Genomic DNA, 22,223 nt, shown 5'->3' on the forward strand with positions numbered 1-22,223 from the left:
AAGAACTGAATAAAAATGGGAGGAAAGAACTTACGTAAACTCAGTTATATACATCTGTCAACCTTAGATGCCATATAAACAATGAAAACAAAGAAGAAACTCGAGTAATATAGAACAAAAAACTTTTTTTTTTTGTAATTTTAAGCTTCACATCCCGAGAGGATCGTTGACGCGAAATCTTGCCCTTCAATCACCGGGCGGTTGTAGAATTGAGCAAAGACCTGAGAATCCCGTGTCCAGCCTGCTGTCTCGATGTTCACTCCTTGTCTGGCTGCTACTGATGCCGATGTGTGTCTCGTGCTGTGAGCCGAAAATAGGCTTGTGTCGATTCCACATTTTCCTAATGTAGTCTTGATCCATCGACTAACAGACTGCTTTGAAGCTTCATGGTGAGGCTTCTTATAAGTAATGAGTTTAGAACTGGATCTTGAATTTTCCGTCCTTTTGATGTATTCTGATAAGGTAGAGGCTACACACAAGTCCGGGTTAGGTGCGAAGGTGGAGGAAAATGTGAGTAGAGGATTGGGACGATGTCTCGCTGTCGTCTTCAATCTGTCTGGAATGGTGATATACACAATTTTAGGGGAAAGAATAAAACGTTAATAATTATTACTCTGTGGGACAAAAACGACTGTGTTGGACCGCACAGAAAAACGTAATGACATGATGGAGGCGTTCGGCCGGTAACCTAGGGATTCTGGGGTATTTTGATTTTATATTTTGGGGATATTCTGTGATGGACCACATAGTACCGACGTTACTACATTCTTTGATCTGGAGGACGAGACGGCGAAATATAATCATTAATTAATGAGCAATATTTCAAATGTTTGTGAATTAAAAAAGAATTATCAGGTTCCAAACTTAAGAATAGAAAATTGCAAAAAAAATCATGCAAGTTCCCTATTGAAACTTCTGCAAAATCCTGTCGGTCTGACGGGAGAGAGGGAGAGACCAATAACGTGTGCGCATGGTAAGTGTGACTGCGTGACGTCACGCAAAGGCTCCACCACTCTCGTGGGCCCAGGACCATAGGTAGCTCATAGGATATGGGGGTTTACATTCAAACGATATCCGTGTTGATTTTGTTTTTGGTTGTGTTTTCATTCATTCGTTGTGTGTTACGTGGTTGATTCAAACAGTCTCCGAGTTTCCTTACTATCATTATCACAGGAATGGCGTGAGAAGACCACCTCAGATAATTTTCTTTCTGATTCTAATGATATAAATAGTGTCTGTTATTTTGTGAGTAAAAAGTGGAAAATATGGAGAAAAGAATAAGCAGTTTATATTCAAAATTTTGTCAAACTACGAAAAGATGATATTCGAAAGTTATTGATCAATAAAATTTATACAATAAAATAAATAATGTATGAATAAATATCAGTAGACGTCTTTTCCGCGCTGGAATTATTTGGAATTATTTCTATGTATTAAGACCCCGGGTTATAGCTACGCCCTGCTCTCTCCCCCCACCGTACTAGAATCGAGCGAGGCTCCGTCAGGCGCTGGGATGAGGAGCGGGCATTTCTATTCAGAGGGTTAAATAATAAAATCATTGAAAAACGTCAGGAAGCTTGGGGCCAAATTGGGCTTAAATGCAAGCTCTGATGTTTGACTACAAAAGTACAAAAGAATTTTGCTGGAGAAACAATAGCCAAAGTACTTGGATATCCTTAAATGAAACTGAACGCTTAAACATCAAAAAGAAAAAGTAAACGGACTGTTGAAATACTTTGACGATGGACTGCAACACAACTCTCCTAGTCAATGTAGCGAATGAAAGATTGTAATAACGCAATTGATATGCCAGACGACATTATATCGAAGAAGTTAGTATGGAAGGGAAAACGGTGGGTGTTCGATGATGGTGAAGTCTTTGAGTTATGATTCTCGCAGAAAGAGAATTATTTGCATAAACTGTGGAGTCACAGCTAGCTGATTTCAGACAAGGGTGAGTGCAATCATGGATATAGTAGATAAAAGACAAATGAATAAAGACGTCGCGACAAAATGTAGGATTTGGCTAAGTGTTCAATTGATTCAATTAGAATTTATCAGTTCTCAATCTGATAATAGCCAGCCGATATCTCCGATACTTCCTGTCTGGAACGATTCCAGTCGTAATTGTCCTACTAAAGTCTCCCCCAAACACACTTGCGTGTTATATGAACATACGTAATAGCAACTTTTTCTTCCAATTTTTTTTCATTATCCTTGTTCTTTTACCATCAGTTTCTTTCAAAATTCTACGGCAGATTGCGTGTTCTCTCTCACCGAAACAAATCTTTGCACTTGTGTGGGAGCTGTTTCAAACACGTAAGGCTGCTCGCACTATTACTGAACAATAGACGACTCACGTCGTGAGAACGTAAAGAATATTGATCCACGCTCGGCCGATTTTATTTTCACCACGGTTTTAAAACCTTAAAGTAGAAGAATAAAGTTGTGAGCTATTGGATTAATAATTTACGGGACTTTTCATGTATCCACCATGAATTTCATGATTAATCGGATTCCTCCAGCGGAATTCTGAGAGCCATGTGGATGAAAAGTCGACACTATCTTCGCATTGATCCGCTGGATTTTGATTTTTCAATTTCTCGGGGGAAAAAACTTCCGGTGAAATGTTCGCTCGAACGAAGATGGATGTATCAATTCTAGAGGCTGGAGAGAATATCGACGGAGAGTAGTTTCAATGGTTGGTGCATGAGCAAAGTACTATAACGTGTGTCTTCTTTAAATTTATCACTGGGAATGCATTTATCGGGAGAATCTTTCGATCTCAAACTGGGGAGGAAAATACTCCACGGTGAAAGAAACAAGCGGTTAAATTCTGGATATCTTAGGGAAAATTGAAGGTTTTTGAGCACTTACAAGGGTATCCTGAAATTCGGCAAGTTTTGTTGAAATCTCAGCAATTTTAGTTTTTTTTACTTAAGAATGAAAGCTTTGTAATCGCTAAAATTTGTGATTCTCAAATTTTACTTAGAAAGGACTTCAAATGTTATGAATCTTCGAGATATAATGTTTTTAGGAAACGACTGCACTAAGAAAACAAATTTCTGATATCGAAAACATATATTTTTATTTATTTATTTATATTTATATTTACGTTGAGAGAAGTAACTATTGTTCACTCGCTTAAGGGGAGACTACTATGAGTTGTAAAAGTGATGAGTTATTGGAGTGAGATTTTTCATACGTTGAAGATCGATTATATAGATCTAAAAACGAATAATTAGTGCAAAAAAATTTTTTTTTTATTGTTCGTTTGCTCGAAAACGCTTAAAATGCTAAAAACAGTCCAAGGCCTCCAATTTTTCAGCTACAAAAGATTTTGTTTTCAAAATTTTCGGAAAAATGGGTGGAACAACGATTACGAGTCAGTTTTTTGGAATTCGACTCCTACACAGCTGATTTCGTTTTTTTTCATGTAAAAAGATTCACTATTTGTATAAAAAAATACAAAAAAGCAAATTTTGCCATGTAAGAGGCGAGTTAAGAAACTAGCTCGTAATTGTTATTTCACATATTTTACCGAAAATTTAAAAAAAAATCCTCCGTAGCTCAAAAATTGGAGGCCCTGGACTGTTTTTGGCATTTTAAGCGTTTTTGGGCAAGCGAACAATAAAAAAATTTTTTTTGCACTAATTATTCGTTTTCAGATCTATATAATCGATTTTCAACGTATGAAAAGTCTCACTCCAATAACCAACGACTTTTAAAACTCATAGTAGTCTCCCCTTAATTTTTTCAGGCATCTCAATTCATTTAGCGCGAGAAAGGTCTCATGCTTTAAAATATTCTTGTACTCAAATATGATTTTATCGCAAACGAACTTACTCAAATTGCGTAGGGAAATCATCAATCGTAAAGTATTCATTGTTATTTATTATATTCATAAACTAACGCGGAACGATAGTGATAAATGATAATTTATTCGAGTGCGGTAAAGCACAAACATTCAGAGATTTAAGCTATTCAAAATAATTTATTTCTCTCAAGTAAATATAGTCTATATATTAGGAAATTTTTTCCTAGTTTTCCTAGCTAATTTTTTCCCAGTGTATGTATACGTCCGTAAATACGTGCAAAATTCTGTATTTTTTTTTATGAATCTTCACAAAAAAGCACAAAAGTGACAGTTGCAATTTTGACCCATAATTGGTATTCTTTAGGGGTACTTTACTGTCAAAGTTCAGCTCAATGAGTTAATTAGTTGAAATACAGCGATTCCCCAAAATTTTTCTCTTCTCAATCTATCGAAATCTACTGCATCAAATGAAGTTCTTTTACATAAAAAATATTCCTTATGATAATATCTATCGAATCAGACCATAATATACGTTGAAAAAAATTCAGACGCTATTTCAAAGTCACGCTCGACATCGAAAAAAATTCAAAAGCGCCGACTTTGTTTCAAAAACGCGCTCTTGAATCGAGGGCGGCACTGTTGATTCATGATTTTCGGCACTTGGGGTCCTATTTTCCGCCGTCAAAAAGCCGCGCTCTTAATTCAATGTCGTCGAGATTCAATTCAATGTTGACGTGAATTATTCAAGGGTAGGAATCTTTGATTTAAAATTTCTCACGCTCTTGATTTATACGAATCAAAATTGAAGTCTAAGGCAATTGATTCAATGTCTCACGTCGATGAATTGCGAGCATGACGTACAATTCGAGGTGCGAAAATAGTATATTTCGTAACGAGTGCAAAAAGTGTTTTTTGGCGAGTGGGAGGTTATTAGGTATATCACGAGCCAAAGGCGAGTGATATAATCCCACGAGCTAAAAAACATTTTTTCACGAGTTACGAACAATATTTTTCATCACAATGTGGCGAAAATTAGACTTTTAGGCACGCGGAGCGTGCCGAAAAGTTCACTTTTTGTCACAGCGTGATGAAAATGTATATATTTCACAGGTATGTACGTTTGTTTTAACGCCCAGAGTTCTAAAAAACAGATCTTTCGCCGACAAAAACAAATCACGCCAGCGATGAGAAAAATACATTGAACGATTCTGCGAATTCAGGGAGGCCTGTCCCCCTTCCCCCCAAAGCCTACAGCCGTGTGTCGCCGGACTCATGCACGGACACGCTAAAACAAATTGAATATCAACACGGTGAAAACCAACAAAAACAGGCGCAGTTGAGTCGCATTTTTCCATTCGTTGGGAAAACGTGATGTGATGAGGACGATGAGCCTGAAACTGGCAAACGATTCTGGTGAACGATATCCACAACTTTTGGAGCGGACTATACTGCCGACGCTCCAAAGGGACCGCGGACGGGGGTTAACTTTTTTACCCCTAATTTTTATAAATAATTAAGGAACATGACAAAAAATGTTTAACACACCCTTACCCCTCCATATGCATATATTATTTGAATGAAAAATAAAATTGCTAAATTTTAATAAAAATTTTCAACATTGGGAATTCGAGAGGGGATGTAGGGGGGATGCATAATAGAGTAGGGTTGAAAATTGTAGCCAACAAGGGGAGGGGATTCCAGAATCTATCTGAGCCACCCTCATCCCTCCGTTCGCAAGCGTTCATTAAATAAAAAAATGTAATTGTTAAATAAATAAAAAATCACTGAAAATTGCGACTTCGAGAGGGGGTGGAGGAGGGATGCATAATAAGGGAGGGTTGAAAATCTTACCCAACAGGGAGAGGTGGTTGCAGAATGTATCTGAGCTACCCCCATCCTTCGTGTTCCCATGCGTTAATTAAATAGAAAAATAAAATTGTTAAATATAAATGAAAATCTTGAGTATTTGGACTTTGTGAGGGGGTGGAGGGGGGATGTATAATAGCGGAGAGTTGAAAATTTTAGCCAACAAGGAGAGGGGGTTGGGTAAAATTTCCAACTCTCCCCTATTGTGCATCCCCCTTCACCCCCTTGCAAAGCCCAAATACTCATAATTTTTATTTAAATTTAACATTTTTTTATTTAATTGACGCATGCGAACGGAGGGATGGGGGTGGCTCAGATAGACTCGGAAACCCCCTCCCCTTGTTAAGTAAAATTTTCAACCCTCCCCTAACAATTTTATTTTTTTATTTATTTAACGCATACAAACAGAGGGCTGGGAGTGGCTCAGACAGACTCTGCAACCCCCTCCCCTTGTTGAGTAAAATTTTCAACCTTCCTCTATTATGCATCCCCCTCCACCCCCTCTCGAAATCCGAATTTTCGAGATTTTCTTTTTTATTTGACAATTAGATTCTTTTAATTAATCATCGCATGCGAACGGAAGGCTGGGGATGGCTCAAGTAGATTTTGAAACCCCCTCCCTCTGTTGGGTAAAATTTTCAACCCTCCCCTATTATGGATCCCCCCTCCGCCCCGCTCCAAGTCCCAATATTAAAAATTTTTAGTTAAATTTAGCAATTTTATTTTTCATTCAAATAATGTATGCATATGGAGGGGTAAGGGTGTGTTAAACATATTTTGTCATGTTCCTCAATTATTTATAAAAATTAGGGGTAAAAAAGTTGACCTCCGTCTGCGGTCCCCTTGGAGCGTCGCCAGTACAGTCCGCTCCAAAAGTTGTGGATATCGTTCGCCAGAATCGTTCGCCAGTTTCACGTTCATCTGTTCCTGATTAAAGAAAATATTCAAATTTCATATTTCTAATTTATTGACTTATTTGTTTGTCTGTTTGCTGAAAATATGTTCTGTTTAATTGATTTGGAGGCTGATTTGTTTATTTATTCACATATTTTTTCATTAATTTTCAATTAGCATCGTGTTTCCTGAGTGGAAATTCCGGTCAGGTCTTGATCAAATTTGGATCAGGTTAGACCTGACCACTGATCAGGTATTGATTAAGTTGACGGATCCGGTCCTGATCAGACATGTTACGCCTCTGACCAATCCGGATTTGATCAGGACGAATAGATCCGAACTTGATCAAGTCAACTGTATGAAAACCGGATGACTTGTCTGTCAGTATCAATAACAATTATCAATGATAATTAATTCAAAACAAAAGATAATTTAATTCTTTCACCGTAGGCAGCCTCTCTTAATGAATCTCTACTGTTATTACCTCTGAAAAAGCATATTATTTTTTTACCGACGCTGAGGATCGAACCGGGGACCCTGTGATTGCTAATGCTATGCCATAATCACTACGCTATCGCGGTATTACTATTGAGTAAACTGTACATTGCCTATATGATTTGTATCGGGGTATTCGTTGAATTTACGATTATTCCTGATCTCGCGGATATGCGTGATAAATTCAGAGATAAAATATGTTCAATTAAATTTTTATCTATTTCATTAATGAATAATAATAATAATAATAATAACAATAACTCTAATAAATAAATAGACATTTGGTGATTTTTTTTCTCAAGATCATTTGCGTGTAAGTTCGATACTTGTTGGATTTTTGGGGATTTCTCCAAGTACAAAATTCACTCTTTCTCTCCTAGTTTTTATATCTTTCGTTTCTGGAAAGACGTTTTATGGTTTTATTGCAGTAGGGCCGGGGAATAAGAAAAGGGAAATGTCCATGCCGAAACTGGTAGTTTACGGACAAGCTTATGTTTATTACTGCCTATCCTTAAGCAACATTTGGCGACCAGAAGTGATCAAGGGAGAAGGAAAAACCCTTTTTAGGGGGGTGGAAATGTTGTTGCCCCCATTGTCCTAAAATAAGGCTCAAGTAGTTTAGTTGTCAGTCAGTCTCTCTTGAGTATCCGTAGAGCAACGTACCTCCTGGTTAAAGTAGAGTCAGAAATTATTCATGAAAATAAAGGATATAAGTGAAAATACAAATAGAAGTGTTCATTATTTTTGACAGCATAATCCAATAATACTCTTCTAATACGCACTTACGGCATCATCATCCCTCCCTTTTATACATTGGAAAAGGGCTGGCTGTTAATTAAATTGTTTAATTTAATTAAATTCATTAAATTAAATTAAGTTAATTTATTTTAATTATAGTATAATGATCATTTTTTAATATTGAAAATAATTATTCATAATGGTTGATAAAACTTAATTGAATAGTACAATAATAGTTAATTAAATTATGCGAAAAACTTATTAAAATTAATGTCAGGTGGACCGGATCTGAATTTGATCATTTTCCCTTCAATTGACCCCATTCAAATGCCGATCAAAGACATCAAGTCCGAATTTGATCAAATTGGAGTCAGGCAGCTGACCTCAGGGTGAGATCGTACCTACTTGATCAGAATTTGATCTGAATCATCCTGCGGTGTTTCGGATCACATCTACTGGATCAAAACTTGGTCAGGTTCTCATCAGGCATCATCTGTTCATGTCTACCTGATCAGAACTTGATCTGAACCCGCCTGTACTTTTTCGGATCCGATCTACCGGATCAGAACCTGGTGAGGTTCTCATCAGGCATCATTTGATCATGTCTACCTGATCAGAACTTGATCTGAACCCGCCTGTACTTTTTCGGATCCGATCTACCGGATCAGAACCTGGTGAGGTTCTCATCAGGCATCATTTGATCATGTCTACCTGATCAGAACTTGATCTGAACCCGCCTGTACTTTTTCGGATCCGATCTACCGGATCAGAACCTGGTGAGGTTCTCATCAGGCATCATTTGATCATGTCTACCTGATCAGAACTTGATCTGAACCCGCCTGTACTTTTTCGGATCCGATCTACCGGATCAGAACCTGGTGAGGTTCTCATCAGGCATCATTTGATCATGTCTACCTGATCAGAACTTGATCTGAATCCGCCTGTAGTTTTTTGGATCCGATCTGCTGGATCAGAACTTAGTTAGGTTCTCATCAGTNATCAAAGACATCAAGTCCGAATTTGATCAAATTGGAGTCAGGCAGCTGACCTCAGGGTGAGATCGTACCTACTTGATCAGAATTTGATCTGAATCATCCTGCGGTGTTTCGGATCACATCTACTGGATCAAAACTTGGTCAGGTTCTCATCAGGCATCATCTGTTCATGTCTACCTGATCAGAACTTGATCTGAACCCGCCTGTACTTTTTCGGATCCGATCTACCGGATCAGAACCTGGTGAGGTTCTCATCAGGCATCATTTGATCATGTCTACCTGATCAGAACTTGATCTGAATCCGCCTGTAGTTTTTTGGATCCGATCTGCTGGATCAGAACTTAGTTAAGTTCTCATCAGTAATCACCGGATCAGTCGAACCTTACAAAAACCTGATCAAGTTCTAATCGTGCTTCAGGTGGGCCTGAAGCAATTTCCACTCGGGTTCTTCCTGAATGATGAAAATCTGAAGATAGTGGGGTAAAACGGACCAAATCTACGTATCAATCAAACGAAAATAGCATAGTCAAATTTTTCACACAATTTTCAAAGGTTTTTTCGAACTCCAAAATAAAATCTCATTTATTCAAATTACGGTATTCAGTCGGGAGATATGGACAATTGAAGAGAGTCCGTTTCACCGCTTCTTTACTCCATATTTTTCCTCTATGCTCCAATTAGTTTATAATATTAGGTTAGAGTTCTCTCCCCTTCCATTTTCAATTTCTGCTCTTGATTCAAAGTCTTGTAGACCTTTCAAATGAAGATTTTCTCGCCTTTGATTCGAGAGCCCGTTTTATCGGAAATTTCTTGAAAACAAAGGCGCGCGACTTTGAACGCATTTATGTCGCGCCGGGCAATAAGTCGAGTTTATCGCACGCTGCGCTTCGCGCAGCCTGCTCAAAACTCGACTTCTGCACGACTTGACATAAAATATTATAGAGCACTCGGTAATAAGTTTCGTTTTCAACGAATGTGTGGACAGACCTCGCCTTCGGCTCCGCCTGTAAACTACACATTCGTTGAAAACGAAATTTGTGCCCTTGTACTCTAATGTACTATTATGGGCGCAATGCCTTGAAATGAGCGCCGCGCCATTGAACGAGCGTCGGATTTTTCTCAGTGTACTTAGCTAACAAGAGCGAGACATTTAATAGTATACAAAATAAAAAAAACCTCGTCTGAATGTTAAAAATTTTCGTCTGAATTTTCTGTGTCAACTCCTGGGAATTTCTATGGTTAATTTCCACTAAAATTTCCGGAAATGTTGCAATCAGAAAATCAAATATTCCATTGACTTTCTGTTCGAATAATCTGAAAATCAATAAAATACTCGATTTTTCAGTTGAATTATTTCATGAAAATTCGGAAAAATCATGAAAAATTCGGGGAAAAACTGAAAATTCATGTCATTTTGTTTCTAAATATTTATGTTCTGTTGAGAATTCAATTCAGTTTGGGGATTTCTGTCTCACAGGCAATGAAAACTCATGAATTTTCTTGAATTCCCCCTAAAACTTGAAATTTCATAACCATTTTTTCTCTGAATCGGATTCTACATCACTCATGAAAATTACTATCATGTTTTCCATAAAATTTCGAAAAATGTCTAACATTGTAGATCAATTCCACGTCAAATCTGAAATTTAAAAAATTCATTTTTCTGATTGTTTCCGATTATCTTTTTTTCTGAGGAGTACATGAGATCAAGCTCGCATAAAATTATCAGAGTGATTCGATTTTTTTTCAACGAGTTATGATTTTTCAAAAAATTTCATTTTTCCACTTTGAATTTTGGATTGTTTGAGGAAAAGGTGAAATTGAATTTAATCATTAGTAATCGAATGTTCGCTTTCAAATATTTTAAGATAATTACATCAGTTTGAAAACGAGCACAATTGAACTCAATTAGTTCCATTTTTAGAGCGGTTATCGCGAAATCGATTTTCTTTAATCTGAAATTTTAGGGGTAATTTGATGACATAATTATCAACATTTTTAACGGAGGAGATAAATTTTGTTTTAATTTTCAGATCATTTGTTGTTACTGCTCACCCTTTATGATGACTATCATAATTTTAAGTGAATATTTTTCTCAGCTCGAACTTTCCCTATTTTCCAAGAGGGAGAGAACGTATTATACACGTTACTGAAGAATGATGAGGGCTCGTTCTCACGCACATCCAGAGTGTGGTATACACTGTAGGAAATTATTGAAATTTCATGGATAATTCGGTAGTCAATTTCAGGAGAGCAACATTGAATTCAATTCAATAATATTGAATTCAATTCAATGTTGCCCTCCTGAGCATTGACAAAATGTCGTTTTTCATCTCGTTTCGACTCGCGGCATCTCTAATTTTCAATCAAAACATGAATATTTGTAACCGAATAACGTTGAATTTTTAATTCATTAAAAATTCACCAATATACTGACTTGCGCATAAGTGAAAACACAAACTCAAAAAAAGTCGTTTTGAATCAAGCCGAGAAATCGGTCTGAATCAAGTCAAACTGAATCATGCCGGGAATCGATTTATTTCATGTCGAATTGACGGCATGAATCATGTCGGACTCGGTCAGATCTAAACTGACATGTCGGTCTGATCCAATTGGAGTTTTCGACTTCATTCAAGTCGATTTTGAGATTAGATTCAAGTCGATTTTTAGATTTGATTCAAGTTGATTTTTCGGTTTGATTCAAGTAGATTTTTCGGTTTAATTCAAGTCGTGTTTTCGGTTTGATTCAAGTCGATTTTTCGATTTGAATCAAGTCGATTTTTCGGTTTGATTCAAGTCGATTTTTCGATTTAATTCAAGTCGAGTTTTCGGTTTGATTCAAGTCGATTTTTCGGTCCGTAATTCGTTAAAAAAATTAGTGGAAACTACATTCCAGTTCAATTATTGCATAACAATTTATTAAAATCAAGAAAATTTAGGTAAAAACAGTCTGAAATTTTGAATAAATTGAAAAGTTGGGTAATTTTGTACTGAATACTCATTTTCTGTTTGATAATTCAAGTTAAATGAGGAATTCTCTTTTTTTTCTCAAAAATCTGGAAATTCATTGCTTTTCCAGTTGTAATGCCTTGAGTTTTCCCAAATTTTCTATGATTTCGGAGTACAAGAGATATTCTATTGGATTACTCCGCCATATTCCTCCAGAAATTCCCACTCCATCGTGAAGTGTTGATGTTTATGTCATGAACACTCTCCGAAATTCGTACACGGCCTGAATTATCCAACGGAATCGTCGTCTGAAGTGATTTATCTCGAAGAGTTTTGTGCTATTAGGTCACTTTACTCAGTTTATCAATCAGTAAGTACCTCGGTCACATACAAAAAAATTGGGTTTCTATTGTTCTTCAGACCCATTATCCCCACCATTGCACAATTTATCCCTACTCCTGGTAGTTTAGCTCAGTCGGGATGAAACACTTTAGAACACGCGTGTCCCCCATTCCGCATTCATGTGACACAACTGTACGTAATTACCCGTGCGGTGACGTACGCGTCACCACGGCTAATCTTGGCGTCATAGGGTGCCTCACCAAACGGTTGATTCAAATTCAACTAACCATGGTGCTCACGTTTCGCAGATCGACTGATATGCTTGTATAATTCTCATGCGATGAAACCACTCGGAAAATAATTAATGTTTTTTCATGAAAGCTTATCGAAATTCATTTCGATAACTAATGACGGAAAATTTTTAACTAAAATTACGTTTCAGCAGTCGCCTTTTACGATTTCTGAAGTGTATTTTACGTTTGAAGTAGAAGCGTAAATTACGCTTACATAAATGTAATTGACGATATTTCGTATTCGTAAATGACGATATTTTTTCCGTATTTTACGTTCACTTATCTATAATTAACGATAAAGAAACAAAAAGTTATTTTCAGAGTAAAATACGATTATTTTTTCGCAAATTACGCATAACTGACTCGTAAAATACGTTTCTAATAAGATCGTTATTTACGATTTCTTAATCACGAAATAGGCTTAGCGAAACTTGAAAGACTTTTTGTTTGGCCGTAATTTACGTTATCATTTTGTAAATTGCTCTTAGCAATACGTAATTTATGTTTATTTTTTTCTGTGTACACAAAATACTTTGTTGGACCTCTGGAATCTTCTGATGAATAAACAATCAGTCAGAGGAATGCGATACGAAAAAACCTTTACGTTCTACCGAAATGTCGTCCATTTGCTACCCATCCAAATATTGATTTCATGTAAATAAATTCGCAATCACGCTTATGTGCGATGGGAAACTAATTAGTGCTGATGGGTAATTAATTCACGTTCAATATAATAGCTTAAACCAGTAATGGAGGGATGTACGTTGAGTGAAGAACGCGAATGCAAGCGAAAATGATTGCAAAAAAAGATTCAATCATTGAATAATGCATGCCGAAGACAATCCTCCAGATTCATTGGCCGAATGGTACGTATTATCCAAGAAGAAAATGAACATTAGACAATAAACACTGAAAATATGTAGTCAGCGATCACTTTGCAATTCCTTATCCGTGATCAATAACAGGGTTTTGCATGTATAATAATACATAGGTTTACCTCTTTTCGGGTCACTGTTTAGCAATTACTTGCCGCAATAATTAATAGACACGCTCGTCTAATAAGCAATGTGCTATCCTCCGATATTCACGATAATAATGTATTCACATTGTTCGACCAATTTCGGAGTGACGCTTTACAATGCGAAATTTGTATATTGATGGGTAGAAAGATGCCAAGTACATTGACTATTAATGAGTGTCTATTCAACAATAACTAGAGGGTATGTGTCCTGCTTTTCTATTTTATTCATTTACGAAGAAAACTTCTTTTCATTCAAATAATGTAGAACCTAATCGTATACAGTTAGAAATTTTTTGAAATTTCATGGAAGATATTATAGTAAATCTCATGAGAGTGACATCGAATCGGATTTTTAAAAAAATAGTTATGAAATTTTAAGTTTTAAGTAGAACTTGACAGAAATCCATGGATTTCCAATGGGAGCGAGACAGAAATTTCATAACTTGATTGAATTTCCACACGAAGAGAAATATTCAGTAAAAATTACGGAAAAATTCACGTAATCCGCAAGAGGGAATCGTTTTCCGGCCATTTTTATAGGAATGGAAGAGAAGAAATCTGAAACGTTCAGTGAATTTTCAGGTTCATCACCGAACAAAGTACGAAATTGTCACGTAATTTTTCCCGGAGAAGTAAAATCTTATAGAAACTTGCCGACTTATTGTGCCTGCAAAATCATAAATTCTTGAACGTTCAACAATTTTTATGAAGCTGGTGAGTTATTTCTACGTTCTGTTCCGTAAAATTTCTCAATCGTTGGGGAAAAATTACGGAACGACTTGTTGTCCCCACAGCGGTGAGTCATCAGACGGCTGGTTAATTTTTACGTAACAAATCGTAGAATTTACGTGGCGATTCGTACAATTTCAGTTCCGACTCACACTTTTTATTGAATTTTACTTTGCTCGCGGATTACGTTTCGAAACGTAATTTTTAGGTTTTTTTTCTGGTAATTCTCATTGAATTTTTCTCTCCGTGCAGGGGCACATGAATATGCAGAAACAAAATGACGTAAATTTTCAATTTTTCTCTGAATTTTCCTTATTTTTCTGAAATTTCACAGAATAATTGAACTGAAGAATCAAGTATTTTATTGATTTCCAGACCATTTGAACAGGAAATCAATGAAATATTTGATTTTTCAATGAGAAGATCTGCAGTAATGAGCTCCCTTGGAAGTTCGAAGATGACTCGCCAAAGAGGATAATTGTGTGCATAAACAAATAGAAGAAAATCTAATCGTCCTAGTGCGGCGGTGAGAAACTTTACTTTGAAGAGCTGGTTGTGATAATTTAAATTTAAATTATCGCAAAGGAAAAAGTAGAGGCCTATACTGTTAGAAAATTACTCTTGAAATTACAAGTAAAAAATCTTGAAGTTTTTAACAGCGAATAATTTACATGGAATTCCCATTGATCTTGTTATTAATAAATCAGTCAATGTTCTCGAATATTCAATGAAATTTGATTTCTCAGGTTCATACGACAATGACAAGTACTGAAAATCATGAAAATTCAGGCAGCATTTTTTCTGCATTTTCAATCTGTTACTTAATTTTCGCGATAGCTGTGAAAATCTAAATTGTCATTAAAAATTCAATGATAATTCATAATGAAAACCATAATTTTATTAAATTTCCAAGATGAATTAGGAATTTCATGAGCAATTTAGTCTAAAATTGAATTCAAGTTCAGAATATTGAAAATTCAAATGCATCTCTTCCTTAAATTTCAAAAAATTTATAACAGTGCATCTATACGATAGACGAAAAATATATTCTCAATCCGATAAATATAACTAAGTATTGCATCAACACCAATATTTAGATTTATTGTTCGGTTGTATTCCATTTTTTGTTGTTTTTGTGGGTATCCAAAATTTTTCGTTATTCGAACAAAGGCAACATATTATACTTCTCAAGAAACTGAGATAAGTAATTTTTGTTTGAATATATATTGATCTCGTCAATTAATTGAAAAATGGGATTTCAATTTACTTAAACATAAAACAATTCATAGGATTTTGAGATAGGAATAATTTGGGGAATCACATTATTTGATTTGTAGTAAGTCTGGACGTGTCCACTTGGACTATTTTCAATCTTAACGAATATCTCGGTGAGCAAGTGATTTAATGATTATTTTTAATATTGAATTCTCTATTTTTCTTTTATGGACATCAAATTTAAGAACGATTTAAACGATTTAAAAACGCACATTGTCGTGTCCGTGTACTAATGCGTAAATGTGGATATAGCGAGGCGCTACACCTCCTCACTCCACTTTCTGTCCTTTTATGCCGTTTTTAGTGCAGCTGGCAAGGTAGCAGGAGTATAGTAATAACGTTGGAAGAAATAAATACGATCCGTACCGCAGGTAGTAGGTACGTAAAAGCATGTGACACGTATAACCACGCAGTTGACGTTTGTCTTTGCGGCATATGTTTTAAAATAGATTGATCGGACAAAAAAAGTCGAGAAACATTGTTTTCAGATAATTTAATGGGGATTAATTTTGTATGTAACTATTTTTATCGCAGAACGCATAGTTTCTGTGGCAACCGTGAAAAACCAAAAAATTGCGAATTCTGATTGTTTAAACAATAACTTGTCGATCGAAATCGACAGTTATTTTTTAGGACATGATTATTCATATAAAAACTAAGCAATTAACGCATTAAAACCTTTTGTGGGATTTTGCAGTGTCATAAAACCCTTGACGCCTGGACTAATAGTCGCGCAAAGAAATATCTGGTGAATTTGATGAATTTGAAAATACAGCGTATCCTTTCAACACTAACTTCACACGACTTATTGATCAATCGAAATAGAGAATTAGTCGTCAAACAATTTCAAGATCTGCTGATGTTTAACAACTCTATGCCATGTATCTTCTAATATAGGTAGGAGAGTTATCAAAAAATTGCAGACGGATGTATCTTCGATACAGCTGTAGTTGTACGTGGATACGTCCATGGTCTTTCCTTCTTTCTCGAATTTCCTAGAAACTCCTTGCATTCCCTCGAATTTTCTAGAAACTCCGTGAATTTCCTTGAACTTTCTAGAAACTCCTGGAATTTTTTCAAAATTTCAAGAAACTTCTCAAATTATCTCAAAATGTCTAGAATTTTCTAGAATTTCGATCGATGGCGCTGCACGTAAGGACCGTTTCCCAAAATGATCCCACATATTGAAACCATAGACGTATCCACGTCAAAACAAGTAATGTCAACTTCCATTTGTGAAGGAACTATATTCGTGGTTCTTTCGACTCTCTCCGTGAATGTCGGTCCAATTTGAATGAGCTTCACCGGACGCACGTAATGCACTAAACACCCAATTTTCCGTTCAATCCAATTTTGGCCAGTAAATTTTTGTCGCCGAAAAGAGAGCAAACGCACAATACCGTGACCCGCGAATGGAATGACTGTCCATGCTGTATACTGTTTTCGTTCTGATCCATCAACCGTGTCACTCTCTATTTATTCCATTTGCACCTCCCACATTGTCCGATTTTTCACTTTTTAGACACACTTGGTAATGTAATATTGACAGCGTACGACGGGGATATTGCAGCTCTTGTCCATCACGAAAAGGGTTCGGAATTTTCAGCAAGAGACATTGAATGGAATCTAATTCAATGGGTCAGAGTGTTCGATGAAGTTTCGTTTGTCAGTCTCTCTTGTTACGTTTTGTTAATTTTGTGCTTTTTTCAGAACTGGCAAGCCCGTACATATGAACACGGAAACAAAAGGTGATAATGGTCGCACATCGTAGAATATGTTGTGAAGCTATTTTCAATTCAGAATTTTGATGTTGGTATTGCTAACACTCTTAATTGTTTCAACAGCTACTGAACGTTCATTTCGAGATTTTTTTTCATCCATTTTATTTCAGAAATTGAACAAACAGTCGAAAATTTATTGAAACGACATATACGCCTTTTCGAATTTTAAAAAGGGGATTTTTAGCACTTACGCCCCTTTGACTATACGGGGACGATATTTTTATCACGTTTGGTCAATTTTTTAAATACACGTTTCTGAAACATCTAATTTAAAAATTGATGAGATATGATAAAAATCACGCAACTGATGGAAAACCATCTAAATAAAGTATCCAAGTAGACATCTAAAAAATAAAATAAATGGATGAAAAAAATAACAAAATAACACAATACATAGATAAAATAAATAAATTATCCAAATAAACATCTATTTCAAAAACTGGTGAAAAACGAATAAATTGATTCTCAAGACTTCCCAAAGCAAATTCAGTCACGCATGGTTTTTATAGACACAGGTCAGGTAGATGTCCAGTATCTCCTTGGAGTTGATGTAAAACATTTCGTCCAGTTAAGCATTGGCGTGCAAACGTTCCGCAATTACCCAGGCTTTCTAATTTGGTTTCTGGCTGCCAGCCGATCTGACTGATAAAATTACGTGATTTTCTGGCGAAGCAGCGAGGTTAACCTCAGTGGGTGGAGGGTTACTGGAGTGAAGAGAGATTGCACCAGTTCGCAGTCTAGAATAGACTCCCATATAGGCAGCACAACGCGGAAATAAGTCGTGAAGATGGACTTGTGCAGATCATGAATGGATTTCTGTTCAATTTTTCACAGAGGACGGAGTGATTGCTACCAATCATCAATTTGCAGTAGAATGTCGACTATTTCATGGGCAATTGCTAAAATCCGTATAGATGAGAAAGCACACCGTGATTTATTTGCTCGATCGGGGTTAATATAAATTCGATCTCGTAAAACCGTTGCCATTTACATACATTCGTAGTTGACTATGAGTACTACCATGTTTCCTGCGTATTATAATGGAAACCCATCAGTACAATTCCATGTGATGTATGTGGACATTTGTGTTTTATAAAACATAGATAGAAGCTCAGATGTATGCTCCGTTATTACATTTTTTTTTTAGAGAAGAATAATATGAATTTTGTCTAGGCTAAAAGTAATTAGAGTCACGACAACTCGGCATATTGACCGTTACGAGGTGTTAGCACCGAAACGGGTTAAGGCGTATCCCACGACAATAGCACCCAAAAGTTAGTCCTTATGGATTTACGGAGAAAATTCTAAATGACTTAATTTATTGCATTGCCAAAAGTTATTGAGTTTTTTTTATCCTCATGTGGTGTTGATGCAGGCAACAATAACTATTTGAATTCAATAAGAAACAATTCATTAATTGTTTCACAAAAGGGAAAATTGATCAATTTCGTACACGATGAATATAACAGAATCAAAACTTATACCTCCAGAAAACAGTTTGTGGGTATGAAGAGTTTGAATAATCCGCGTATTCGTTCAACACTAACTCCACGCGGCTTATCGACCAATGAGAATTGAGACTGAGAGGTCAGGCGATAGTGAAATATGTCGATGCAAACAACTTCATACCATGGACCTACGCTTACCAGCAGAAGTATTGAAAATTACGTGGAAAAAGTATAAATTATAAGGGTTGTTTTATGCATAACGAAATGGAAGAGGATCGAATTTATACTATTCAAGATAACAAAAAGATGGAAGAAAATTCAATTTATAAGATGTATAGAGGTCAATAATGAGTGAAAATCCCGAAAAGGAGATTAATCAACTCCTGGGATGACGAATATAAGAAAATGAACAATAGTCATGCAAGGAAATAATTGGTGAATTTGAAGAATTTGAAAATACCGCGTGTTCTTTTAACAGTAACTTCACACGAGTTATTGACCAATCGAAATAGAGAATTAGTCGTAAGACGATTTAAGGATCTGCCGCTTCTTAACCCCCCAGTGGTCGTGCTATGGTTGAACGCCGCCGTTTTTGTTATTTTCACGATATCTCTAGAAATGTGATGAATTACGCTCTGCCTATTTTCGAGTTCCTCAAATGATATGTCCTGATGAGATTAAATACAGTAGGGTTGCTCTACACTGACAATTTTTTTCTCAATTAATTTTTTTGTCAAGCGCGGTTAGGGAGAATGAGCGCAGCGCTCACCGTGCGACCACTCTCGTAGTGGAAATTTGACGAGCCGTGTTGCCGAACCTCGTAGTAGTCCCAAGCAGCGTGCGCAGAGTGGGAGGTCGTTAGCCGGTGATATGTTTATAGTATGGCTCTGGCAACGCTGCGCTCGAGAATGTGCGGACGGCGCAGCGCTTACCACGCGATCAACGACGTTCGGCGAAGACGTGCGACTACAGGAGGGTTAACAATGCTATGCTATGTATCTTCCAATATAGGTAGGATAGTTGTCAACAGCCATGTCGACTTCCATTTTCGCAGGAACTATATTCGTGGTTCTCTCGCCTCCCTCGGTGAATGTCATTTCAATTTGAATGAGCTTCACCGGATGCACGGAATGCACTAAACACCGAATTTTCATCAGTCAACTTCAATCAACTCCATCATTGAACTTTGGATCATTTGAGAATGTTTTTGAAACATTTAATCTCGATGATTTCCCTAGATTATAAAAAGTTTTTTTTATCAATCTCTGACATACGATTGTATGATTTAACAACTGAGGATATGATTAAGGAAAAGCTGTGGAAAAACCCTACGACAATCTATCCGTCACTGGAATGAAGTCGTAAAAACTATTCGAATGAAGTAGGCAATGTTCGAATCGAGTCGCAAATTAATTCCATAATCCAAATGCCTTACGATTTCTATGGAGACGTTCCTCCTGAATGCGCAGCCGTCCATCATACATTTGATTGCGTTTACATCACAGCCAGAAATATCATCGAAAACAACAGACAAGCCATGCTACGGGGTGTTACTCTCCTAGCTTGTCAGAGCCTCAGGTCATAATTTTTTTGCACTAGGCAAGACTTGAATTGCTGATCGATTTAGCTCACACGGCTCGTCAATCACGGTTCGTCAATATATGACTTTAGTAAACGTTTAAAGACTCTGAGAACTACATTGAAAACTGATTCCTTTTTTTTTTTCATTCGTACACTTGAAAATTTTTCTCTGAAATTTCTGGTGAGTGTCTTGGAAATTCCCGACAGATAACATCTCCACTGAAACTTGAAAATTTTGTCATGAGAAGTTCATAATTTCATGGAAAAATCCGTAGGAGCTGTAAATTTCAGGTTAATTATTTCGGACAAATGAAGAAAAAATTGGGAAAATGTAGAGAAATCGCCTCTTGGGTTCGACAATACTCTGAATTTTTAAGGAATTCCTTAAAAAATTTCTGCAATTTCAGGGCTTGTAAAGGAGTTCTCTGAAAATTCAAGGGAATTTGGTAGTCAATATTCTTTTTCACTTGAAAATTCATGTAAATTGGGGAATTTTCGTCTTCTTGCCGCTAAAAATTTGGGACTTTACTTGAATTTTCAGAGAAACTTGAAATTCCATTGACTTTTTTTCCTTAAATCGTATTCAAACTTTTTCTCCGGAAAGTTCAGCCAAATTTTTGTTACATAGTATTTTAACATTGTTTTTGTTCCTGAAAGGGTCACGAAGGTGGAGAAAAATTAACTGGAAAATTTTTGAAAATTTGATAAAGGAACATGTAATCGTGAAAGGAAAGGTTTTTCAATGAAAAAATACTTTCTTGGAGAATATCTCACGATTTATTCGGTAAAAGAAATGCCATCCGCGGATGAAAAAATTATGGTTTCTTGTAGAGTATAATTTCCCGCAGCTGTGCAGTATTTTTTTCTGGCAACGATGCGAACAGCATGGAAACCAATGAAAATGAAAATTTACTGCACACTGTTTGGCAGCCAAAATACTCCTCCGTTACATAAAATTTTCTAGACATTAAGTAATCAGCACGTTTGTTGGCATAATTTTTTATGGAATTTCTGATAATTGTATAAGTTCGGAATAAATTACCCTGATGTTTTGTAAAGTTTCAAAGCAAGCGGAGAACAATTCACCATTCATCTCCCATTTTTTTCCTTGATACAAGGTCAGAGATGCTTTTATGAAAATGAATATAGGTATGACTCAAAAAAGAATCGAAATGTATGTTAAATATGTGATCCATATACTCTTCATATCGATTGTGAGATGCTGCCATGTATATGTCCATATGGAGTGAAATTTATGGGAAAATGTATAAGTTACATACTTATCATATGTGTACATCCACGTGAAAAGGGCCCACTTTGTCGCATCTAGTTTCCGAGATATTGACGTTTTTCTCTTCACATCTCCCATTTAAACCAATGTTAAATTGTTTTTTTGATCGTCTATAATGACGTCAGTTTTCATTCTATCGGGTTGATTTTGGGCTCAAAATGTGAGAAATCTGATCAAGATTATCGGAACATACATAACTCCAATACCATCAAAGTGGGCCCTTTTCATGTGGACGTCCACATATAAGGAATCGTAATGATTCTTCATATACACTGTGAGGTATTTTTCCAAGCGCGTCTGCGGGATTCAGACGCGTGGTTCTCCACGAACTTTCAGCGACCCTTTTAGACTCCCTCAACCCGGACTTAGAACGACGGGAATAACGAGAGGAAACCAAAATGCCAAAAAGGGCGCCAGTCCTTTTAACCGCCAAAGGACAAGGTCACACCGTTGAGCCGCGTTCCACGACTAGCTCAGATAACCGCGGAGGCGTGTGGGAATAAGCTACAATGNGCTACAATGAGCGGAACTCAACAATGTGCAAACTTTTACAAAACAGAAAAAATATATTTTTAATCCAATGAGTTCAGTCTGATCTTTTACACGGGCGGAAGAGGACTCCCGCGAGCAAAGACGCTATACAAACTAAAAAAAATGTAACTAACCTAGTGATACTAATTAACGAAAAGGAATAGTAATAACTTTCAA

This window comes from Diachasma alloeum, unplaced genomic scaffold, assembly GCF_001412515.2.
Source record: "Diachasma alloeum isolate Michigan unplaced genomic scaffold, Dall2.0 Dall_scaffold_00433, whole genome shotgun sequence".
NCBI lineage: Eukaryota > Metazoa > Arthropoda > Insecta > Hymenoptera > Braconidae > Diachasma > Diachasma alloeum.